The 26,393-nt window shown below is 47.8% G+C and overlaps 1 protein-coding gene across 11 annotated transcripts in view; it reads left to right on the top strand.

Moving 5' to 3' along the window:
* GNG7 (G protein subunit gamma 7) overlaps positions 1-26,393 on the top strand; it is a 796,319-nt gene that overhangs the window by 270,071 nt on the left and 499,855 nt on the right. The gene's annotated exons all lie outside the window — the stretch shown is intronic.

Genomic DNA, 26,393 nt, shown 5'->3' with positions numbered 1-26,393 from the left:
TTGGACCTGGGAGGGTCGGTCAGAGAGGAAAAAGGTCAGCCAAGCCAGGGCCTAACCGGTGATACCCAAGTTATCACAGAGACATTTCAGCAAGATGGCATGGTTGACCATTTCAAAGAGGAGAGATCAAGCAAGATGAGGACACGGGGTGTTAGATTTAAGGTTGGAGAGCAGGTCTTCATGGATGTTCAGGAGAGCAGTTTCCGTGCTTCTGGCAGCTCTGAAGCCAGACTGATGGTCATGAAGACAACCAACAGTTTCAGTGTGGAGATTAAGCTGGGAGATGGCCAGCTTTTCTAGGAGTTTGCCCAGGAAGGGAGTGATGGAGCTTGGGTGATAGTTAGCCGGCAGAAGGGGGTCAGCAGAGTGTTTCTTAAGAAGAGGGTGCACAAGAGAGTGCTCCAGGGGGGAAGGGAAGACTCCAGTGGCGAAGGAGTTGTTGCAGAAATCAGCCAGGGCAGGAGCCAGGGAGTCGATGTGGTCCTTGGTGGTTTTGGAGAAACAGGGGTGGATCTTCATAGATAGGACTTGTTTAGAAACCTCATCAGCGGAGAACAGGGGAAAGGCAGAGAAGGAGGGAGGAGAGGTGGCTGCAGAAGGGCCAGAGGAAGAGCAGGGAGTAGAGGAAGGGAGGGGAGAGGAGGAGAGTGGGGACAGGATGTCCTGAGTTTTAGAGATGAAGTGAGAAGCCAGTGCCATGCAGAGGGCTACGAAGGGACAGGAGAGGTAGAGACTGTGGCGGGATTGGCCAGTTCCTTGCAGATTTTAAAGAGTTTAGCCGAGTTGTTAGATGCTGTAGAGACGCGGGCTTGGATATGAGCTTTCTTCTTGGTGAGGACAGAGAGCCGGTATTGCCTTTTGGAGCAGGCGGCAGGCCAGGTTGTCAGAAGATGTACATGAAGCACGCCATTTCCTCTCGGCCACTTTGTACTTGCGTTTAAAGGTGGGGAGGTCTGAGTCGTACCAGGAGTTGTCAGGGCCTTTTGTGCCTAAGTCTCTTTACCATTGAAAGTCTCTTAATTGCAGAAGGCTCAATGTAACAAACCAGCACTAAGGTTAATTTCGTCCCTCTTTTTTTCCCATTCACAAGTTCTCGGGTACACTATTCACCATGGGTCTCTCTTCTTCAGGTTTGTTCCCCTTTTAGCACAATATTCACAATTGGTCTCCCTCAATCGGGCTCGGGCCACGGATCTCCCTCATTCAGGCTCAGGCCCCCTTAACACAATGTTCTGATTTGGTCTCCCTTGTTCGGGCTCAGACTGTGGCAAAAATCAAAGACTTTTGATAGTTGTGATGGATTTTGCTTAAACTGTTGCAGGACCACTTCGATTCACTTAGTTTCTCATTCTTCTCCTTCTCATCTTTTACTTTTCCTTTTTATCACTTTTAGCTGAAAACCTTATAGCCCTTCGATTGAGCACACTCGCAGTGCCGGACGACTCTGTTGCAGGTGTTTTATCTTTCTTCTCTTAGTTCAAACATCTGTCAGCAATTCAGCTTTCCTCACGTCTTTCATCACACGCATTACAAATCTTCCTTCTTGTGCTCTTTATACAATGTTGATGCTTGCAACCTTGGCTTCAAAATAGAGCGGTCTTGCATCTTTCTCCCCAACTCACCGGCTGTGTTAATCTTACTGGCGTTGCTTTAATCTTGGAGCCAAGAGTGGTACGACCAAAGCAGCTGCTCCTCTCCGACTCAATCAGCCATACAGTTGGGCTTTGGGTATCTTCAACACACAATGCAGGATTCTTCAGTCTTGTTTCCTGGCCTTATGACTTTCAATCCAAAGGACTTTGGAAAGGAACTGTTTTTTCTGGCGGAAAGGTCAAGGGTATCTCCCTCCAGGGGCACCCTTCTTGGTTTTGCCATCTTAGTCCACTCGTTCAGCTGCCGTCTCACACTGTTCCTTCATGTGCTTTGCCTCGTTCTGAGTGTGCTATCGTGCTCCACCTTTTATCCATGTGGGGAAGCTTAATGGAAGTCGGGTGTGAGTGGTTACCATTTAATTGTCTGACCATAGTAGTGGGACATCAGGTACAATGCTCTGGTGTGAGTCCGCGTTCTCCCAGAGCGGGCTGTCCGTGTGAAAGTGTTTGTGTAGGGCAAAAGTGGGGGGGTTTACAGTTCCTAAATATCCTACTGGGTAGGATAGGGTAAAGGTGTTGAAAGGAAGGGGATACCGCATCTCGCCATCAGGTGTCCAACTCCCCGAAGACCCCTCACCCAGGTGATCCTCCCGCACTGGTCCCACCCCAGGGTCTGGATCCAATGGCGATGGCTTTGCCCTGGCCACCTGGAGGACAGATCCTTGGGGACCAGTGGGTGAGGCAGCTTCTGGTTTCTCACAAAAGGCAAAAGGGGGAGTTGGAGGATGATACAGGACCTTCGCCCTCTAAAGGACATTGTCTAGGCAGAATTTCCCATAGTTCCGAACCCTGCAACGATATTGTGCAGCATCCCGAAAGAGGCAACCCATTTCACCATGGTGGAACTTCAAAACACTGCCTTCTCCATAACCCTGCGCCCAGATCCACAGTACCTCACTGCATTTACGTATGGGGGAATGCGTTTCGTGCACACAAGATTCCCTCAGGGAATTTTTTTGACTTCACGTTCTCAAAGTTCTACAACAAACCTGCCTCTTTGATACATAGACGCTGTTGTGTATTGTTTGCACTGAATTCTCTTTTCCTTTTTTCTCTCTGTATTTACTTCGCAATAGATGTACATGGATCCAACAACTTTATTTATAAAAAGCAACATTTCTCATTTTCAGAAAGACTCTTACAACAGTGTTTTCCCTCACGTACATGTGCCATGCATTTGGTAGCTGGTATAGTTGCTATTTCTATGTTTGGATTAGGAATATATTTAGGGTGCAGTTTTATATGGGTTGGTCCTATTAAAAGGAGGTATAAGAAACACAACTAGTACTAACCGATCTTTTACTAATGGCTCTTTGACAAATGACTATTGCAAATGTGACTTAAACAAATACAGCGGCTGCGGTCTATGATACTGTTAAGGAGAATTCTCTGTTTAGGCTGAATTTCCTAACCTAGTGAGTCCCCCAGCAGCTTTGCTGGATTTTTGGGGTTTATTTTGTTTCTCCTGCCAATAGTGACTCTTTTACCCTCACTCTTGGGCATGATTTGAGTGTGGTTATTTGACTCTAGATGTGTTTAATGGGCTATGGGGTCTTTTACTCCATAGGGCTTCATGTGTTTTTGTGATGTGTGTTACACAGCACCCTCAGTGCAGTAACACAGGGGTGTCATTGTGACCCCCCAATATAGACTCCATACCCTGGGACTGAGGGCAGGTAAAGTCACCATTGACTTTACTAGTCTTAAATTCTGAACAGAACCAGTACAAACCATCATATTGTGGACGTACTGGCTGGGGCAATTCGATTGCCCCGGGGTCTGTTAGTCGAGGGGGCACGTCTCCGTCCCCCCTGATCGAGTTTTGGCTGGTGGCAGTGGATACTACTTTTTATATTCAACCGCGAATATTTCACTATGGGATTTTTCCATTGTTCGAGGCTTCTATCTTTATTTATTTAATTACGATAGCCTCGAACATACCGCCGGTTTATTTAATTATTATTAATTCTCCAGTTGGTATTTTTTGCCAAAACTCGGTTCTAAAATGGCGTTTGTGTTCTCTTCTGTGACTCCAACCCAAGTCGAGCCCTTTGTTCCACTTTTTGGCGGGCTTCTCCACAGAAGCCCTCCAAAGTGGTGCCACTCTGTCTGGGGTACTTGGGAGGGGTGGAGGGGGATTTAGGCACCCTGGACTGAGTTGCCTAGGCAACTCAAGTCGCACTCCGTCCTGATTGGCCCAAGTGGTGAGCCGGCCGGCTCACCACTTAGCATGTTTGAGTGACAGCTAGGCTGAGTGAATGGGGGTTTTCTGCATAAAAGCAGGGCTTTGGGGACAGGAACTTCAGAAGTCGCCCCAGGACCCAAGAATCCGAAGAGGGAGAAGCTGAGCCGACCTGCCACGACGACACCACCGATGGAGCCCTGCAGGACCGTCTCGCCACTTTTCCCAACGACAGAGGAGATCTCCCGCCGGAGAGTCTTCTTCCTTTGACTGGTGGGGATAACCAGTTTCACCGTCTTTTCGCCTTCCCGACGCATCTCGTGGCCGCCTTGCCTGTGCCAAGCACCCCGGCAACCGGAATACCACGTTTTACCACGATCGCGAAATAAAGGGTAATACCTTTAACCGGAAAACTCTGCGGCTGGTTTCTTCCCTGGCAGTGCAACGACCTTCATCTTTCCTCCAAGTCGAGATCTTCTCTTCCCCTGGACGACAACGAGATTTGCACCCGCTGCCAGGAACAACTGCCACCGCTGGAGGATCCTTCCCACTTAAGGTACCGTGTCCCGCCTGGCTTCCCTTGCCACCGACTGTACGGAGTAGATTTAGCACCCGGCTGTCGAACCTGGGTTAGCCTGGGACACCCTGGCTAAACTTTTCTGAGCCTCTCTAAACTCTTTTCGAACTCTCTGCAAGACTTTCTAAGCCTAGTGTAACTGTGTGATCTTGGGCGAATTTGTGCTCTGCTCTCTCTAAGAGTGGGCCCAGCCTATGGACTTTTGGCTCATAAGTGACTTTTGCTCTTCTGCCTTGCTAATAGTGTTCCTAAATCTTAGAGTGGTGTATCTTTCCATATTCTGTCTTTTTCCCTCCCTTCTTCATGAACTTATTGGAGTGCCATCTATAGTTAAGCGCTCACCTCTATATGGAAATAAGTGGTGTTTACTAAGACTTATCTGATAAGGAATAAGGGTTGTATATATTATAATAGTAACTGTTTTTAGAGTGTTTTACAATAAGAGTGCTGGAGTGTTTCAAACAGTGTGATACCAAAGCTCTGGTCAGTGTTTGCTTGTGTTATTGTATCTGAGTGCCTATTTTGTATACTTCGCATACTGCCTAACTCTTCTCGAGGGATGTCTGACTGCTCAGCCACAGCTACCAAGTAAATCTGGGTGGTACAGACTGCTACCAAGTGGGTTTACTGCTAACACATGTAGTCCTAAATCTTTTGCAGTGTTCCCAAAGGGAACTGCACAGGTTTCTGCCTAACACTTCTTTTACTAATGGTTCTTTGACAAATGACTATTGCAAATGTGACTGAAATAAATACAGCGGCTGCGGTCTATGATACAAAGCCTAATACATCTGTTAATGATACAATTGTCACCCAGCAACGTATGGGGAATATCGCAAATTTGCTCATGATCATTATTTACTAATGTGTTCTCTAATGTAACTGTAAATGACACTTTCTTTCCTAGTGTTTCACATTTTGGTAGGTAGAAACATTTTAAAAGACAAATTGAAGGGCCAAATATGATCAATACCAAGGACTTGGGTTACACAAAATAGAAGGTGCACCATCCAGAGTTAAGTAATAGTTGGTATGCGACATGAGCTCAGTAGGGAAGGTTAGTTGAAGCTGTTATGTTTCTTCCTTGATTGCACACGGGTCGGGAGCCCCCAAGGTATTAATGCCACAGGAAACCCCGTTTGTGGAGGCTCAATGTTTACTCCATCTGACCTTGTGCAGATTTGTGATGCACTTTCCAGGCACAAAGCACGCGACTAGAAGTAATGGATCCTGATCAACTGCAATGTGCTCAAAACCCTCAAAGTGTGCAGTGCCTGCAGAGACCATACCTAAAGCTGAAAGGCGTGAGGCTTGTGGCAAGCAGATAGCAAGAAACTATCATGAGCTACTGGCAGGAGGGTTCCATGTTATTTCATTGTGGGATGTTTTTTCACTGGGTTTTTTATCACGGATTTTCTTATGAAAAAACTCATCCCCTTTAATTATTTTATATTCCGTACCCCCACACCCAATTTATTTTTCTAACCCCCCAAAAATTAGATGTGTTTTTTCAGCAAAATACTCACAGTAAAATACACCATGAAAAAACATCCCGCGATAAAAGGACGTCGTACCGGCAGGAGGACTAGTAGGATTCGGAGAAGAAGCGATAAAGTGACCAGTGTATGCAGTGGGTACTGGAATGAGCTAGTGGCAAAACTCATGTGGATCGAGGCAATGGAAAAAACAGTGAAAGGGCAAAAGCAGGAAGACTATGAACTGTGTTTGCACAATGAAGGGAGCATCTTTGTGAGGTCCAATAGGAGGTGCAACAAGACGTTATACATCCGAGATCTCAAGAAAGGGACAGCAGCCCTGATGGATAACTATTAGGTGTGCGGCCAACAGGCATTTCCATCATGGAGGGGCACCTGCTCGCTGGCCTCAGTGCACTCGGCGCTCCTGGTGGTCTCTGAAGAACATTTGATAGTGGGACCAGGTGGCTTGTTGGTTCCAACAACTACACCAGGGTTCTGCATCCTCACTGCAGTAGTCCATATTCTGTATCTTGCCAAAAAAGGAGAAAAAAGAGTAATTGCAGAGGAGGAGAAGATTAAATTATCTATTGCAAGATTTCTCACAATTATTCAAAGAAATACCAGATCAATACCGACTCTACAGCAAAGAAGAAAGCTTTTTTGCATTGCTGTTGCTACTGGTAGTGCAGACCGTTGCGAATGCCAGGTGGCATCAGAGTGTGCGGCGGGAAGTGATCTCATTGGCCAATGACGCTGAACAAGGCCTCAACGTGATGACTTTGAAGAATCGCTACGTGCTGGACCTCCTCACAGCCATGGAAGGAGGGGTCTGCAAAAAGCTTGGCGATTCATGTTGCACCTACATACCTCCCAATGACGCAGAAAAATGGGTACCTCACCAACATAATAGGGGCCCAGAATGTCCTCTGCACTCACATGCAGACAGAAGCTGGGGTACAGGAGATTGAATGGTTTTTATAACCTGTTTTTGTGATGGATGGAGGCTCGTTAAGATGTTGGTCCCTGTGATCATATACGTGTTGGTGACCGGCCATTTGCCAGCTTGAGCTTCAATGCTGTGCCGTCACCCAGGCACCACTGGTTACCCCACCTGACCCCGAGGATTAGACACTGGGTAGATTTAGCAGGGGATGGTGGTATATATATATATATATATATATATATATATATATATAATCATGTACCCCTGAGTAATGCATACAAGTGGGGGGAAAGCGTATGGTCCGTATGTGTAGGGCATGGGTACCAAAGGAAGGGTCACCTCCATACTTGCAGGCTGAAAGATTGGAAAGGGACAGAAGGTTAAAAAAGGATGGGGAGCTCACATATGAATTTGTTAATGTAGTATTAACGAAAGGGGGGGGGCATTATCACTCAGGCCCCACAGTGCTTTCGGATTAGGCAGAGGCCTGGAAGTGTGCATTAGGGACTCGGTGATTGTACCGAGGGTGAGGGGGCTATTGACAGGGGCTATAGTGCAGGGAGGGTGGTGTATGCTTTAGCTCTAGTGTACATGGGGAACCAAACGCCATCTTGGGATAGTAGGAGCCATATTGAAATTGAGGCCTAGTGCTGTGCTGCAGCCAGGGTCGTAGCTAAAGGCACATGAAATGATGTGTATGCATGCAAGAATAGGGAATAGATTGTTTCATGGGCACTGGTGAGAAAGGCCAGGGCTACAGAGATTTATAGACCCATCCTTGTCTTAGGTTGCCAGCATTCGTATCCCAGAAGTAATGCGCCCTGCAAGGCCACGGGGTCGGGCTGTTGAGAGCTCTCTGCGAAAAGCGATCCCACGAGAAGGAGGGCACAAGCCTCCGACCTTCTATGTCCTAGGTCTAAGTAATAGCACTCAGATGGCCCCATCCCAAGACTCCCAGCATTCCAATGTACCAGTCGGTCCCAGACCACCGACCATAAAACTGTTCAACCCCCAATCGATCAAGAAGGATCAGAAAGCATGGACCAGTTGCTTTGACCATAGGTTACGTGATTTGTGCTGCGAGGTGCCAGGAAGAGTAAAACAACATAGCCAAAACGAGAGTGGGGAGCTTTGGAATGGTGCTGACGTGTATGGAATCGAGCTGTAATCGGTTAGATGCAATGACTTCAATGTATCCTCTTAGCCCTTTTCTGCAGTACCAGGTGCACATTAGGTTAGAGTCTGATCTATTTTTCTTTACATAATCACGAATTAATTATAGCTTCATGACATGCAAGGAGGAGCCCAGAAGATGGGAAGAAGGGGCTTGGACCAATGGCCTGGCATCCCTCATGGAGCAGGTAGCCTATGCATATATAGAGTCTCAACCAACCAGCCATTTGTATCTGTACATTATGTAATTTATGTCGGTGATGACGCTGCGTGCCTTCATGAATTGTTGCTCGTACTGATTTTGCCAGAACGTTCCGTGGCAGCAGAGTACTTTGCTGGCGCATCTTTATTTTTGTGGAAATAAGCCTTGTTCTCCTTGCAAGAGGTGTGCTGGGCCTTTTTCCCTAGTGGGTTGCATTTTTTCTGATGGGAGCGTTGAGGGGTTTCTCTACAGCACTCAAGGGCAAATCACTGAGATGCTAATTGTGTTTTTTTAAGACACCCAGCGTGCATATGGGTCGCAGATATGGTTGCTGTCTGGTAAATGGCAATTTGGCTCGGACCTCGCCCCTGCTTTGATTCTCATGATGCGGGAGATGGTGCCATCTGAAAATAGAGAATGCCGTGGTAGAGCAGAGGATGACAAAGCAGGTACGGTGCAGTTTAAGGGTTAATGAAGGGCGAGCGAGTGGGGGTTAAGGCTGGCAGAGGTGGGGTGGAGAGGGTGGAGGTGGTGAGGGTTAGGCTGCAAGGACACCAGGCCATGGCTGACAGACGTCCTAAGGAGAAAAGTGCTGACTACAGGAGGGAACGTGGACTTGCACTGTGAAAGTCAGCCCATGGTCCAAAGCCTCTGATTGGCTGGTGCCTTCTCCCTGGGATTAGTTACCTCAGAGGCAAGCTATCAGATTTTCGGTTAATGAGTGGGGGTGGGGGGGTGGGTGAGATCCAGGTGTTTATAGTTGATGGAGACATGGACTTGGTACTTGCATACGAATGGTTAGATTTGAGACACTGTACATCAATCCTGATGACATAAAGCAGGGTACGTGGAGCGGTCCCTGCAAAATCCTTCCTTTTAACTCCTTAAGGTGCTCATTCCCTAGCAGATGGGCATTCCTGCTCTCCACATCTCAGCTGTCATCAAACAAAGGGGTGGTTAATGTGACCTTATTGCAACAGGCAACTTTTAAAAGGATTCTATGAGACGTAGTTATTTTCCACTGTACCCTATGGAAGCAGACAATGGCTTTGTGTCAAAGATAATGAGTAGGGAAAGTTTCCCATTTCTATGGCAGGGACCAACAACATACCCTAACCCAACACACAAGTGGTTAAAAAGGTATGAACAAACTCGCACAAAATAAAAACACCTGGTGACGAGATCCTGGTATGACTCGGATCTCGTCACCCTAAAACGCAAGTGCAGGGTGGCAGAGAGGAAATGGCGTGCTTCATGTACATCCTCTGACAAACTGGCCTGCCGCCTGCTCCAAAGGCAATACCGTCTCTCCGTTCTCACCAAGAAGAGAGCCCTTATCCAAGCCCGCATCTCTTCTGCATCTAACAACTCGGCCAAACTCTTTAAAATCTGCAAGGAGCTTGCCAACCCTGCTGCAGTCTCTACCTCTCCTATACCCTCCCAGGCCCTCTGCACTGCACTGGCCTCTCACTTCATCTCTAAAACTCAGGACATCCTGTCCACACTCTCCTCCTATCACCTTCCTCCATCTCTTCCTGGCTCTTCCTCTGGCCCTTCTGCAGCCACCCCTCCTCCCTCCTTCTCTGCCTTTCCCCTTTTTTCTCCTGACGAGGTTTCCAGACAAGTCCGATCTATGAAAGTCTCATCTAAACAGGTTGACCCCTGCTCCTCCAAAACTATCAAGGACCACATCGACTCCCTGGCCCCTGCCTTGGCTGACTTTTGCAACCACTCCTTCGCCTCTGGAGTCTTCCCATTCCCCCTTAAGCACTCCCTTGTGCACCCTCTTCTTAAGAAACCCTCTTCCGACCCCTCCTGCGCGGCTAACTATCGCCCAATCTCCATCACTCCCTTCCTGGGCAAGCTCCTGGAGAAACTGGCCATCTCCCAGTTTAACCTCCATGCTGAATCTGTTGGTAGTCTTCAAGACCATCAATCTGGCTTCAAGCTGCCAGGAGCACGGAAACTGCTCTCCTGAACATCCGTGAGGACCTTCTCTCGAACCTCGACTCCAACACTCCTTGTGTTCTCATTCTGCTCGATCTCTCTTCTGCATTTGACACGGTCAATCATGCCATCCCGCTCAAATGTCACCGCGATAACCTGGGTATCACTGGTCAGGTTCTGGCGTGGCTGACCTCTTTCCTTTCCAATCGACCCTCCCAGGTCCAACTGGGGTCCTTCCTCTCTGACATCTTTTTCTCTACCTGTGGTGTCCCCCAGGGATCTAATCTCTCTCCCTGGCTGTTCAACCAGTATCTGGCACTCCTAGCCCACCGCATCGCCACTCTCTGCCCAAACTTTCAGTGCTATGCGGACGATACCCAGCTCATTTTCAGGCTACCCTCAGCCTCCTCCTCTCCTTCCCTCATCTCCGACTGTCTGTCTGCTATCCAGGAATGGTGTGCCGCCAATGACCCCTGCCTTAATGCCAGTAAGACTGAGATTCTACTCATCGGCACACCCACTCCCTCCTTCCCTGCAGCTCTCTGGCCGGCCTCCCTTGGCCCCCTTCCTGCCCCTACCTGCAAGGCAAAAAACCTCAGGGTCATCTTCGACTCAACACTCTCCTTCTCTCCTCATGTATCTGATGTCTCTAAGAAGTCACACTACCAGCTGCATCTCCTCAGAGGTATTCTTCCCTTCCTCTCCTTCCCACAGAAGCTCACGGTCTCCAGAGCCCTGGTTCTCTCGAAGCTGGACTACTGTAACAGCCTCTATCTTAATCTGCCTGCCTCCACTCTCCGCCCTTTGCAACTCATCCAGAACAGGACTGCGAGACTTGTCCTTGGCCTCAAGCCCAGGGACCATATCTCTCCAGGACTGAAATCTCTACACTGGCTCCCAGTGGCTGCGAGGATTAAGTTCAAAACCCTCTGCATTGTCCACAAGGCCTTCTGGGGCCTGGGGCCTAAATACCTTCAACTCTTTCTTCCTAAATATTTTCCTTCCCGAGCCCTCCGCTCATCTGTCTCCAACTCCCTCAGGGTCAGCCGCTTCTTGAAGCAACGAGCTGGGGGGAGATCTCTCTCTGCGGCAGGGGCCTCTCTCTGGAACAGCCTTCCTGCCTCCCTGAAACTTGAGGAGAACCATCTTCGGTTCCGGAAGCACCTCAAAATCTTCCTCTTTGCTTCTGCTTTCTCTCCCCCTCTCCCCTGCTAAATTATTCACTGAAACTGCTCTGAACCTGCACCTGGGCTACTCTCACCGACCTCGGTCCTTGGCCCAGCCACTCTCCACTTGCACTGCCTCCCTGGCAACCCCTGCACTGCGGGGCTGTCTCTGCATCCCTACAGCTCTCCCCTCGTAGTACTTGTCTGCACTTACCTTGCACTTGCCACCACCTGGCCCTACTTATTTATTATTTATTTATTTTATTCTACTTACCCTGGTCAGCACTTCCCCCCTCCCCTTCCCCTTGCTCTTTTTTCCTTCCCCCTACCCCTGCGCAATCTGAATGACACCTGGCCTAGTAGGATTGTTGTCTGTCTTCCCCTTGTTCCCCCCTCCCTGCCTCGTCACGCCTTGAAACACTTGTGTATAGGCGCGTTACAAATGCCATATCATATATCATATCATCATATCATATCATATCCCCAGAATCATGGCTGGTAATAGGGTGACTAGGAGGTTCAGAATACTTTTGCAGCTGTCTTTTTAAGTTGGAAGAGCAAAGGAGAAGGCATATGCTCGACAGCATTGAGAAGACACAGGGGTATCCCATGGTTGTGTATCTTCTTTCCAGGACCACTTTTCCAACCATTCCTGCCCGAGTTGAAGCCTATAGCGTGCAGGCTCTTCGTAATAGTCAAACTAACACCTTTCAGGTAAACAAAGTCAAATGTTAAAAAAAATGGATCCTACTGGGTCAACTACACTGCATGTCTGGTGCGAACAATAAAAATGATGGAGATTTACGTAACCAGGCGTCCACCAGATGCGGTTCTCCTTGGATGATCAATCTAGCAACTACTGAAGGGAAGAACGTAGTGCACCTTGACCTGCAGGAACGGTAATGTCTCACCATAGTTACATCTGGTACGAGAGACCCCTACTGAGCGAGCAGGCCTAGAGAAAGAGCCCAAGTCTCTTTCTGAGGCCCTCGGGGTGGCTACATAAAGCCTAATCTCATCTGCCATGTTGCCAGCAAATCAATCAGGAAGGGGACAACCAAATCGTCAGGCCCTTGACTGCCCAACGTCCATGTGGTCTCCTGGGAAGATTCCATTCTACAAAAGGGGAGACCAACTGTCCAGCTTCAATAACATTCTTACAGCATGGTGGGGCTAGAACACCACAGAACTGATGAAGGGCCACTGATTATTTATTTACACTCTCTAGATCCTCCATCCATGTCATAGAACCGGTTGTTTTATTTAAATTCTTCCGACATAAAAGGCTTGATGGTCGAAAATCTTTTGATATAACAAAGCAGAGTATAAGTAAGTTTTGGTGTACACTTCAACCTCTGGGAGAAAGTATTAGAAATAAAATACAATCTCATCTTGGGGTTATAGTCAAATGCTGATCGCAACACTATGAAAACACATTGCAGGGAGCCGGGAAATGAGTACATGGAGAGTTCCAAAAGTAGGGCCTATTGTATGAAGACGGGTGCAAGAATGTGTTTTGGGTGGCCTGCCATGGACATCCGGCAGGCCCCTATAGTGCTGCAAACATGAACACACAACAGGCCCAGTGCCTGTGGGGGTTGGTGCCTGCCCTGGTCATCCGACAGGCCCCAGGGTTCTATGACACCAGCACCATCGGGGTGGGAGCAGTGCCTGCCATGCCCCTGACCGTGCAGACCTCTGCCACCGTACTGGCCGAGGGTCCCACAGCATCGGAGCATGCAGGCCGGTGTCCCCACGTGTAGGCCTGCAGGCCTACATAAATGAGACACAGCCTCAGGAGTTCCTCTTCTGGAGTCTGCAGCCCTTCTGTCTGCAGATCCCCCTTTTATTCGCTTGGCCATGACAGTCATGGCCCGTGTTAAAAGGGCAATACACGAGGGATACATCCCCTTAGAGGCAACACTCGTGGAAGGGTCCCACACCACAGGATGTATGTGAATATACCGTCTTTACACATAGCTCTCAACCATTTGTGTAGCAAAGGTGGGTGAAAACAACAGATTTTGTTTTTGGCGGGTGAAAGCCCATTCAAATGAATGGGCGTGCAGGAGGCTTGGCGGGTGAGCCAGCGCTTTACAAGGCGGGTGACACCCGCCAAAAGCGTGTGAGTTGAGAGCTATGTTACCATACTTGCCAACCCTACCGATTTAGGCGGTAGGATACCGCTTTTTAAGCAGTCCTACCGCCTACCGATTTTTTGACATGAAATACCGATTTTTTTTTTGTAAAAAAAAAAAAAAAAAAAAAATTTTTTTTTTACATTTTTTTTTTTTTGACCACGCCAGCTCGGGGAGTCTTTCAAGGGCTCCCCCGAGCTGGCGCACCGGGAGAATGCCCGGCATGCAGGCTTTTAATGTCAAAGGCACCCACGGCGGTGGGCTAAAAGCGCCCTTCCGCCGCGGGTGCCTTTGACAAAAGGCGCCATTAGCCCCCCACCACGCCAACTCGGGGAGTCTTTCAAGGACTTCCCCGAGCTGGCGTAGCGGGAGAAGGCGCAGCATGCAGGCTTTTAATGTCAAAGGCACCCACGGCGGTGGGCTAAAAGCGCCCTTCCGCCGCGGGTGCCTTTGGCAAAAGGCGCCATTAGCCCCCCACCACGCCAGCTCGGGGGAGTCTTTCAAGGACTTCCCCGAGCTGGCGTAGCGGGAGAAGGCGCAGCATGCAGGCTTTTAATGTCAAAGGCACCCACGGCGGTGGGCTAAAAGCGCCCCTCCACCGCGGGTGCCTTTTGGTCAAAGGCGCCATTAGCCCCCCACCACGCCAGCTCGGGGGAGTCTTTCAAGGTCTTCCCCGAGCTGGCGTAGCGGGAGAAGGCGCAGCATGCAGGCCTTTGATGTCAAAGGCACCCACGGCGGTGGGCTAAAAGCGCCCCTCCACCGCGGGTGCCTTTTGGTCAAAGGCGCCATTAGCCCCCCACCACGCCAGCTCGGGGGAGTCTTTCAAGGACTTCCCCGAGCTGGCGTAGCGGGAGAAGGCGCAGCATGCAGGCCTTTGATGTAAAAGGCGTCCACGGCGGTGGGCTAAAGGCGCCCCTCCGCCGCGAGTGCCTTTCACAAAAGGCGCCATTAGCCCCCCCACCACGTCAACTCTGGTGAGTCTTTCAAGGGCTCCCCCGAGCTGGCGTGATGGCAGAAGGCGTGGCAGGCGCCTCATTGTCATTGAATGCACCCGCGGCGGCGGGCTCATTCAATGACAATGGGCTGCTGACGCGCCCTATTCCTATCATTACCTCCTCGACTGACTATTTTTGAAACTTTAAGATTCCTACAGATTTTTGGTCACAGAATGTTGGCATGTATGTGTTACAATACCAGCCGAGAAAATATCAGCTGCGTCAATCACTCATTTGAAGGAATACATACTATGGAGAAGGATGGGAGATATGAGAGATGGACTTTCTGGGGTATAAATGTGCCACCGAGGGAGAGCCAAACAGTGTAGGGGAGAAATGAGACGGGTAAATACTACATTGCGTGATTTTGCGGTGGAAGCCCATGGTCATTCTTATCCTGAAGCGACAGTTCAGGGAAGGGGCCTCCTGCCCCGAGCGAGCCTGGGCTATGCCGGGAAGGGAGCTGGTAGCACTCGCTTCAAAGCTTTAAAAACGCAGCATTTTAGCCTGCTGGCATCCCATACGTAATGTGGGACAGCGTGAGCTTTGGGAACGTTCCCCTGATAGCGTCCTGCTGCTAGTCACATGATGCACGGAGTCTGGACTACTGCACGTGAAGCTGAGCTCATGACTGCTCGCAAGGTGCGAGTTCACGTGACATTTGGAAAACGCTCAGTGACGCAGACCAGTTCCGAGACTGCGGGCTGCGTCCTTTGCAAAGAAGGCGGTGTAATCCCGCCACTATCCGGGCTCGCGACCTTCGTATTAGGCATTCCTGGTTTCCAATAAACTATCGATTGCCCCTTTCTGCAGCTCACGTGCCTTTGTGCGCGAGGCGAGCTGTCGACGAGCGATGGAGCTGCAGCGTCCTGCGCCAGCCTAGCTGGAAATGCTTCTCACTGCGGCCTCTCGCCACCGCATCATTTCCGGGTAGATCATATCCTCGGCCCCTTCCCGCCACTGGATGAAGACATCTGCTATTTCCAGGAAGTTGCCAGCTGCACTGAATCATTATTTCATTCGTTTTAGCTCCTCGCTGATTATTACTTGCACCAACCAGCAAATGGTTCAATTAATTACTCCCTTGCGCAGGGCTCAATCAATGCATGCAACTTGGGATGGAGGATCATGTAGTACAGGTACCCGGAAGAACCGTAGACTGAACATGAAGGGGTCCTAGCACAGTCAAGGGGCAGGCGGGACAAAACACTGACAAATCAGCATGCCGACTAATCCTAAACTGCAGCACCCACATGAACCCTAGAATGAACATGGAGGGTTGCTAGCAGTGCCAAGAGGTAGGAGGGACAAAGCACCGGCAAATCAGCATGCAGACTAATCCCAAACTGCCGCGCCCACATGGACCCTAGAATAATCAGGAAGGGGTCCTAGCAGTGCCACGAGGCAGGAGGGGCAAAACACTGACAAATCTGCATGCAGACTAAACCTAAACTGCAGCATCCACATGGACCCTAGAATTAACACGAAGCGGTCCTGGCATTGCCAAGAGGCAGGAGGGACAAAGCAGCACTGACACATCGGCATGCAGACCAAACCTAAACTGCAGCACCCACATGAACCCAACGAGGGCTCAAGTCCTAAAAAAAATTGGGGGCGGGAGGGGGGCGTTAATATGGCGATCATTGGTAAGTGACTTCACACGACGTCAATGTGATACATGCAAATTCCACCCAGGCTCGTTGTTCACTGTTGAAAAAAACCACACACGACAAAAAAAGCATTTGCCAAGGAAACAGATTTTCATATTCCGTTGCTGCTTAAGTATAAAATGCCTGCACCTTTTTAAATCTGATAACCTGTAACAAAATGTGTACGTAAAGAAAAATGTCAATATGAGACATGTGCAGTTTTACTTGCAAGAATTGCGTTGTCTTGAGGTTAAGTGTTTTGGTTTCAGATGCACGAGGCCAGGGTTAGATTCCGGACCAGGTTCTGAAACCGGCCGCTGCTCTGCAACCTGTTATTTTCTTTCTTTTTGAAAATGTCTTAAATACACGAGACAGCATCCGCCCACTCAAAAAAAGTGGCAATGACATTCACCTACGTGGTACCTCGACTTGAGCCCTGACCTAAACTGAACATGAAGGGGGCTAGCACAGTTAAAAACCAGATGGGTGGGTGTGGGGGGGGGTTCACAAAGTACCAACAAAGAAGGGTGCAAGAAACTGAAATACAGGCACCAGATAGATGGCTCATAGACATAAAGCACAGTTAAAAGGCAGGGGAAATGGGTTACAAAGTTTTGAAAAACCAGGGTTGCAGGCAAGATAACCCTAAAGTGAAGTACAGGTATCTGGACTGATTAGACGAAGAACATAAAGAGACGTGGGGGACAAAGTACTGATTCGGGATAATGCAAAAACTCAGATGGACCGCAGACTGAACGTACAGTGGTGCTACACAAAGGGCAAGAGCGACAAAGCGCAGAGCAATCCGACTGCACGATAACCCGAAACGGAAATGCAGGGACCCAGGCTAGAGAAATACCATTAGAGTGCTTGTTCGGTGGTGGCCATGTCCCGACTCCTGGACTGTCAGTCCATTTATGTGGAGATCTTTAAAATGACCCTACGTAAGCGCCAATTGGCTTAGAAATCATTATTTGCAGAACCTTCATATGAAGGTAGTGCTCCTTTATCACTAAGCTGGTTGTGTATGGAAGATCAACTTCATCTGTAAATATTGACGCTGATATGGGAAATTCTTCATGGCTTTGCACCGACTACTCTCTAATTTGGTGGGATACTAGGCTTTTGCGTTTGTGCGTGACAGCAAACGTGTACGTTGGGAGGTATCCACGGGGAAGCATAGGGGCGAACTCAAAGTTAAAGGGAGTTATCTATGAAATGCTCTTCCACAATTATGTAAAGTTCTTCCTTGCAGAATTGTAAGACTAGCTCGGGGACAGAGCTAAAAGATGGGAAAATCTGATGGAAAAATGGGAATTGCATAATCTGCATTGGTTACGATCTAAAAAGAACAAGGAGATCCCCACGTGGCAAAGAAGCGATCAAAAAGGGACCATTGGCCATACAATCGTATCGAGGGAACTATTGAGTATGATCAGGTCCTTCAACGTGGTCAAAACCGACAACAGCAATCATAACATCTTCAAAACGACTTGGTATCCACATAGACCTGCTCAAGAACATATGATACAGGGTTTGGAAGCAGGCCCAAGAGGCAACCGCTTAAGACTAACGGCGGAAGCATCAGTGAAATGACCAAAGCTTACAAAAATACCATCAAGAACTTCAGAGACAAGCCAATTGAATTTACAACTGTTGACTATGTGCCGCTACTGGAAACATACAGCAGAACAAAGCAACAAGGGGGCTCAACGCATACAACTCATAAACACAGCTATAATAAGGACTTGGTAGCGCAAAGAGCGTCCTTGAGAAAAATCCAACGAATGGCAAAAAATACCAACTCAACTAAGCTGCAAATGAGATACCATCCAGCACAACGCCAGTACAAAAATTGGGTGAGACACCACCGCGCAAGTCTCCTTCAAAAGGACGCAGAACAAATGCTGCAAACACTCACGAAGAAAAGTAGCAAAGAATTTTGGTTGCTAATTCATTCGAAAACATCAAATATGAAGACCAATTTACAGAACAATGTGAGTGAAGAGCAATGAGTGGACTTCTTCACAACACTGTACAAAAAGGAGAGCCAGACACAGAAACTCCTTGGGCACCAAGTGACAAACTGGGAAATTCCATGTGACCCTGTATCAATTGCATCAAAAATCAATAATCTAAAAAACTTTAGAGCGCCAGGGCCCAACGGCATCCCTAACATAGATCTGAAGGGAAATGTTGACACCTGGGCCCCATTTATTGGTCAGGTCTTTCAGAATCTTATCAGTAACACGGTGCCCCCCTCCTGGAAGACTTCAAATGTGGTCCCGATTTTTAAGAGGAGCTAAAGAAGATCCAAGAAACTAACCCCCCCCCCATAGCACTCCTGGATGTCATCGGGAAGGTCTTTGGGTCATGCGCCTTGGATGGCCTGAACACCTGGCTAAAAGAATTCAACTACATGAATCGATTTCAGATGGGGTTTGTCAGAAACATCGGCACTACAGCGAACATTCTTCTACTATGCTCCCTCAAAGCAAAAGTTCAACAAGGAGCACCGCAAATATTCATGGCCTTTGTAGACCTTGTGCAGGCTTTCGATCGAGTGAATCGAGAACGCCTGTGTGCCAAACTAACTGGCAGGAACTGCCCGGGAAAAATCTTAGCTCCAATTAGAGCCCTTTACGAAGACACCACCATGAGAGTCCGTCTGAACGGCGCATGGGCCCTATCAAAGGAAATTCGCACTGCCCGAGGAGTAAAGCAGGGCTGTCCACTAGCTCCAGCCCTGTACAACGCATATATAGCAGACCAGGACGATGAGTTTGTCACAACTAGATGCTTTCCCCCATCGCTAAGAGGAGTGAAAATGCAGAGACTCCTATATGCGGATGACATCATTCTGTTAGACCAGACAGCGGTAGGGCTCCAAAGGCAGCTGGGCAGTTTGCTCACATACTTGGAAAACAACCATCTCGAACTAAATAAGAGCAAAACAAAGATCATGGCCTTTGAAACAACAACTCAAACAGCAGGCAAAGAGAAATGGTGTGTGGAGAACGAGAACATTGAAATCGTGAAGAGCTTTAAATACCTGGGAGTGACGTTAAGCAACAGTATTACAGAAACACCAAAGCAGGAGTCACTGCTAGCAAACACAAAGACCTTGTCATGTCAGCAAGGATGATCTACAGGAAGTTTGTAAAGTTGTCCTTGATCCGGTGCTGTCTTTCTTTAAAGCCAAGGTCGTCCCCTGCATAACGTACGGGGCTGAAGCTATGTCACAAATCCCGAGGCAGTTCTGGGACAGACTGGAAGGGCAATTTTGGAAGAAGGTGCTGGGGCTTCCAGTGTCAGTTCCTATCTGCCAAATTAGACAAGAACTATGCCTACCTTCTCTGAAGGGGACTGTAGCAAGGAATACCTTGATGCTCTTTAGGAAAGTGATCACTGACCCTTCAGTGCCTGTCTTCGAGATTTTGAATAACAAATTATCCAGTGGAAAAAACAAAATCCTAGCATCATGGGCAGAACACTGTATAAACCTGCTTGAAGAGGTGGCTCTGACGAGAGCCACACTAATACAAAATCCAACGAAGGTAGTGAAAAAACATGCCGAACTAGACTGGATCAGAAATCAGGATTACGCTATTTCGTACAAATCAATCAAAAACTTCCCCACAGTCCCAAAAAGAATCAATGAGGTGATAGGCTACTTAAAAAAATTCCTGGATAAATACCTGCGCAATACCTTTCTCAGAATCAGACTCGACCTTCTAAAGACTAATGAGATCTTAGCAAGAAGAGGCGAGTCATCCTCAGACAAGCGCAGATACTGTAATATCCAGCAAGTGGAATCAATCTGGCACCTTCTGTTGAGGTGTAAGGGAACCCAAGAAGCAAGAGAAACCTATTTAATGAAATTCCTGGGTAGCTCAACTACAGTTGATGACGAAGATTGGTGGGTTCGCCTGATGGGAGGGGAAAAAACTGAATGGACAGTTGTGGTGACCCTATTTTTCAAACAAGTTGGCCTCGTACAGGAGCACAAAACGGGTGCAGGAGACAAAAGGATAATTACGGACGCTGAGACCAGCTGAACCTTAAACATTTAAAACCTCAAGTAGTAAAGAAAGGAGAACAATTGAAATTGGATGGACGAACCTTTTTGTAAAAATTGTAAAACTGTATTACAATTAAATCAAATAAAAAAAAAATAAGACTAGCTCGTTTGATACTGGGATCACATGATTGTGTGCATTAGTTGGCCCTTTGTTTTGTCATGCGTGCTGTTCTTGCGCTTCTGGATTTCTTTTGTTTAATTCATGTTCCCTTTATATTGTTTTAGTTACAAGTTTACATTTGTCTGTGTTAGCGCCTTGAAGCTGGTTGACCTGGTAAATATTGCACTCAATATATTTTACCACTACTGACGGATAGGGAAGCATTAATGGAGATCCCACAATCGAAAGGAATGGCAGGAGGCAAAGTACTGAAAAATTAGAATGCAAGATCACCCGAAAAAGTACAGTCTGCCAGAGGAATCCTAGATAAAAAATAAGTCTGAGCTCAAAGGTTACAATTGGAGGGAGGCAGCTGGATCCCCCCAGAGATGTTGTGGAATTGAAGCACTGAGGAAGCTAGCCAAAACTGAAATGGAAGGAAGCCGGAGAGGTGGTCTAAAACGGAACTATAGCGATGGCGAATTGGGATAATTGGAAGTACGGAAATGAAGGCACAGAGGACAAACTGCACACTGATGCAATGTGGGGCGGGGTGTAAAAAGAACTGACAAATCCGGATGTAGTAGAAGCTGAAATAGAGGCTCCTAGAAGGATCAAGGACTGAATGCACATGGACGTAGAATTAAGTTCTCTGCCAATGATCGAGGGTCGGCGCAACACCCAATAACCTCCTGTTACTCTCTATATTGCGCAGTGCTTTCTAGCCCCTAGCCAGGTACGTGAAGGCGAAACCCCCATACATACGAGTGAGATACCCGGAAAAGATGCAGGTATTTTAGAGTCTGGTGTATGGAGACGTGGAGAATCCAAGTACTGATTTACAAGGCGAAAGAGCACCCAGTCATTGATGTACATCCATGTCAGCGGATCAAAAGGCAGTGCGGCCAAAGACTGAAATAAAGGAAAGCAATGGAATGGAAAACTGAAATACAGGCACGAAGAGCAAACTCGGAGATGGAAGAACAGGAAAGCAGGAGGGTTGAATACTGAAATGCAGGCACCTGGAAGAACCAGACCTTGGGAGGCAGAGGGTGGATGGGCAAGCTTGTACCAAACCCCCTTCTACTCCCTCAGCCCACCCAACGCCATCTCCTTATCGAAAAAAGCAAAGATCTTTGTTGGTAGACATGGACTTTGTTGCCTGCAGTGATGAGATTCATATGGGTCAGTCGCCAACACTGTCAACATAGCCACCAGTACTGCACTTCAATTTCTTTTTTCATATCATCTTTGTTTACTTGGGAAGTTCTTTCTAGAGGCTGAATTTCACAGCTCCTTTCAAACGTCTTCTGAGATGGTTCGATCTGAATTGTACAGCCCCAACTTGGCTTCTAAGTTTGTGCCTCTCCCAGTTAACTGAGTGACCGAGTTAAACCCCTTTTTCTAACTTTAGAAGACAGCCAGTTGGGTAATGTGTTGTGGCTAAAACAGGCAGACATGTGTTCCTCTTTATGTGGCAGCGCGGGTGTGAATTACTTTATACATTACAAGAAATTGCATGTCCACGCAGGGCTATCACCAAGTCAGCATGTGCAAGCCTGATTTTTCTTTACATTATGGAATTTGTTATCCTGTTGATGCACAATCCAGAAAGCAAATAAGATAAAACCAGAGCTAGACTCCACCGGTCTGACCTGGATCTAGTTTCATACACTGTGTGTCAGAAAATGACTACATGCAGGTTCACGCATTCTTCCGAGGACAGGGTGAAGGAGTCCGAGAGTCTGCGCGCCTCTGCGCACATGTGTATGCGTACTAGCATCTTGCAAGTATTTCAGCTCAAGAGGACTGATTGCAGAGATCGCAAGCTGTTACAATGTCAGGTGTGAAATAGTCCCTTTTGGGATCGCATCCTATTGAATTCTGTACTTTGGCCTGCATTTATTATGTACACAGAAATACAAATAAATGCCCCAACGCCAGTCGAAAATATGTAGAAACCAGATTGTTGACGTTTAGGTGAAAATAGTGGGAAGATGGTTGCACCCCTTATTAGCTTATGAATACTACTGGGTTCTATGTGATCTGGTCGCTGCAAAGATCCCACGGCGGAAAAGACCGTTTGTTTTTTGCACTTTTTCAACACATTTATATGCAGGGGAAATCCCTGCAGCCCCCTCGTACTCCACTTGCAATAAATGATGATCCAATTCCAATCCACACATAAATAAATGTGATGAAAAGAAAGTGCAATAAAAAAAACGTACTTTTTGGTTGCAGGATTTTTGGCGGCGACCATATCATTGGACATCTTCTAGTGAAATTGCCAAAGAGAAGCCCTACTTCTTAAACTCTGAAGCTATGGCATTGGCTCCCCATTAAGCAGTGTATTAAAAGGAAGGCCCTGTGCATTGTATATAATGCTTATAAAGAAAGGCCCTCTTTTGCTTTCTGCTAAATTTCAGAAATATCACACTAATCATTCTTTTTTGAGAAAACGTTCAACTTGTTTTACCCAAAATGAGTCTACACAAATCTGGAGGTCGTGCATTCTCTGTTCAGGCTGGAGCTCTATGGCACTCTCTTCCAAAAGCCATAAGAAATGAGTCTGACCACCTCTTTTAGAAAACAATTACAGCTGTTGGTTCCCCCCGGATTTAAACACTTCATTATGTTTTGCTCTTCCACTGGTATTGGAGGAGGCGAATGTCTGAAAGGGAGTGCCATGGTGCTCTTGGGGGCGAAAGTCTGTGCCCTATAAATGATACAAAGCTAAACGAAACTACTGGGCTTTCAAAGTTGTTTACTCTGTAATTACTTTACGCGCAGATTACTATTGTGTGGCTGAAGCAAACGCATTGCGCAGGTTCATCCCATGGGGCTAGGTATATATGTATGTAAATCCAGTGATCGAAGTGGGCGCAAGCGGTTGGGAGAAGTTGAAACGTGCAATTGAGTGCACTGCACTGAACGTTGCCTTAAACGGCAGGCTCATGTGTTTAGGGGGTTGAATAGCGCGGGGAGTGGGCGTGAAGATGGGGTTTGTGGGAAGCAGGGAACATAGTTTCACTACTTTGTTTCGTACACTTCAACCACTGTGTAAATCCCCAGAGATTTGTGTACACAATGCTTGTTGCTATTGTGGCAGGGCCAGCTCAGCCTCTCAATGCTTGCGGCAGGGCCAGCTCGGCCTCTCAATGCTTGTTGCTATTGTGGCAGGGCCAGCTCGGCCTGTCAATGCTTGTTGCTATTGTGGCAGGGCCAGCTCGGCCTCTCTATGCTTGTTGCTATTGTCGCAGGGCCAGCTCGGCCTGTCAGTGCTTGTGGCAGGGCCAGCTCGGCCTCAATGCTTGTTGCTATTGTGGCAGGGCCCGCTCGGCCTCTCGTTTTTGTGCAGTAGTGTGCAATGGAATAGTAACCTCCGGTTTTTACAATGTCACAACGAAACAAAACATGTGAGCAATCTTTACACAAAAACCAGGAATTCTGGTTACTAGGAGACATGAGGAAGGTATCAGGGTGTGGTAGGAGAACTCGAGCGACAGGAGGGTGGATGGGGAAGGAGTCTCAGAAGTGATGGCAGGTCGCTTCTAGTGATGTTTAAAAGACCCACACCTGCAGCCTCTAAGCGGAGTCTTGAAATAGTTCCAAATGACTTTCTTAGCCGTGACTCTGCTCAAGCAGGGGATCGCGACTCCCCAGTGTAAATGGAGGCTGCATGGTTAGTACAACTAACCTTTTAATTGCAGGGCAGAGCTACGAATTGCAGGCCAGTTGTCTGTGAAACGATCATCAATTACTGGACGAGAGACGAGTGCCCCATTGAGCTACTGTCCCACGTTGGCACAGTTGAGGCTGCCCTTTAACCACACAAGTCCAGGCCAGGTGTCTCCAACGTTGGCTTCCCAGATGTTTTAGACTACAATTCCAATAAGCCCTGAGCAGTATAGTTCATGTGAAGTGTCCATGGGGGATGCAGTCTAAAACATCTGGAGATTGCAGATCCTTGGTCTAGACTGTGTTGGGGTATCCGAGCTCAAGAAGATGCCTGGTTAGGTTGTGTGCATTTCTTTAGCCACAAATCCCCATAAATATTGGCTTTTTGTATCATTCGTCCCCCTGTGCTACCCTGGTTCGTCCTAATATGCTTACAATGGTGAGAATGTTTTGTGAGCATTCCTCATAAACCCACATGCTATGTAGGAAGCTATTTGGCTCGTGAAAACCAGTGCGTTTCATCAGCTGTTACACAGCATTATGAGAAAAAACTGAAACCTTAAACTTCAAGTTCTGCTTTTTTCTGTTTCCAAACGGTCTGGTGATTTGCTTGATTTTGGAGTGAACAGCATAGCCCAAAACCCTGCTACAAGGAGTGATGAGGTGCTGCGTTGACCCGCATGAATGTGGGGTGCTCTCACGGCCCTGCATGATATCTGCAATGGCTTATCAGGTTTTTTGGGAGTAGTTGCAAATCCATTGGGCCCTGCTACAGATGACACTATGGACTGTAGTAAGGATCTCAAAATCTATGCACGTTGTCCCTGGAAGGCGGGGAATGTGGTCCTGATCGGACTGCTGTGTGCGCTGGAGCTGAGCTCCTGGATAGTGCTTGGTTCTGAACCCTTTGACCCCTAGCAATAGCATAATAATACCAGTTTTGATATAGCGTTGGCTCACACGAGGGCATTGAACTGCTGTGATCACAGTGGATATCATTACCCACCGCGTGGTACTCAATTTATTGACCTGGGAAGGATGAAAGGCCAAGATGGCCCTGCTGGGATTCGAACCTGTGTCAGAACCAAGGGCTCAGCTCGCTGTGCTATCTGACCAGCATGCATAGGAGGGGAGACCACCAGACTCTGCATTACTTGTGTGATAAAATAAGGACCTTAAGGGACGCTTGATATCAAGATGGAGTAATCGTTTTTCCAAAGCGAAAGTGGACTTGAGAGAATGAACCGTGGAGTACAGGCACATGGTAGAACCAAAAAGCAGAAATACATGGAGACTGCAAATGCAAAGCACCAGTCCTGGCTGGAGGGCGAATCCTCCTGCAAATGTACACACCAGGAAGCATTGATACACTGAGGTTGAGTGATGGAATCACGGTGCATCGGTGCACATAGCTAATCGCGCTTGTGAAGTATTCTTCGAAAGTTTCTGTTGCTCCTTCTTATCCACATGTTTAATATGTTCTTTGTGGATTACATGTCTCCTAGATCCATGCAATGCTAAAGATGGGTGCTTCTGGTGCCGGATTGGTTTGCTACTATGCCACATTTGGACGGGTTGTAGAACCTCTACAGTCTGATTGGCTGCGGCACACTCCTAGTTGGGGGACTCTGATTCCTTCTCAGTTTCCACCAGTCTGAGAGTTGATGGCTCCCAAACCGCATCTGGGTGGTTCTTCTGCAAGACACCCTCTGCTGTATGAAGGGGTTTATGCTTTCCTACTGGGTGGACTTTTGCCACTCAGACCCTCGCCCTCATAATAATGCTCTGACCACTTAGTCTGATGGATTGCGACTTTCGAAGGCTCAGTGCACACGACCTTCATTGTCTGAGCGCCTGGACTCTGCAGGCTCATTAGTCTGAGCTTTGTCATTGAATCTAGACGTCTATGGGTCTTTGATTAGGACCCCTTTTGCACAGGGGTTTCCAATTCGGACATCCTCCGACTCTGTGAGGCTTTGAGTTGAGACTCCCTTGTCTGAAAGATGCATACGCTGAAATCCTGCTAGTATGTGGGCCCCGGGCTCACTCCTATTGGATGAATGCCTGACCCCGATGCTTTTTTTACTTGGATTGCGACCACCTCTTAGTGCGAGGAGCTTTGACTATGAGGGTCCTGACTCCGAAGCTATCTTTCTGTGCGAGGTGCTTGTTAGAGATCCTCCGTGTTTTGAGTGCTCTGCCTCTCTAATTAATCTGGAGGACTGTGACCCAGAGACTCACATAGTCAAATGGGCCAACACATAAAGGATTTGACCACTTGAGGGTCTCGCCCTCTTATCTTCGAGTCTTTTTCTGCAGCCCTCTTCCCGTCCGAAAAAGTCCCATTTGAAGTGACACTCACTCTAAATTGGGAACATCCTTCCGAGATTCTGATTTTCGTCTTTAAAAGCTCAAAGCAGTGTTTGTCTGCC

Source organism: Ambystoma mexicanum, chromosome 1p (genome assembly GCF_040938575.1).
Source record: "Ambystoma mexicanum isolate Mex_15411 chromosome 1p, UKY_AmexF1_1, whole genome shotgun sequence".
NCBI classification, from domain to species: domain Eukaryota; kingdom Metazoa; phylum Chordata; class Amphibia; order Caudata; family Ambystomatidae; genus Ambystoma; species Ambystoma mexicanum.
The sequence above is the reverse complement of the archived record's forward strand: the minus strand, read 5'-3'. Positions and strand labels throughout refer to the sequence as shown.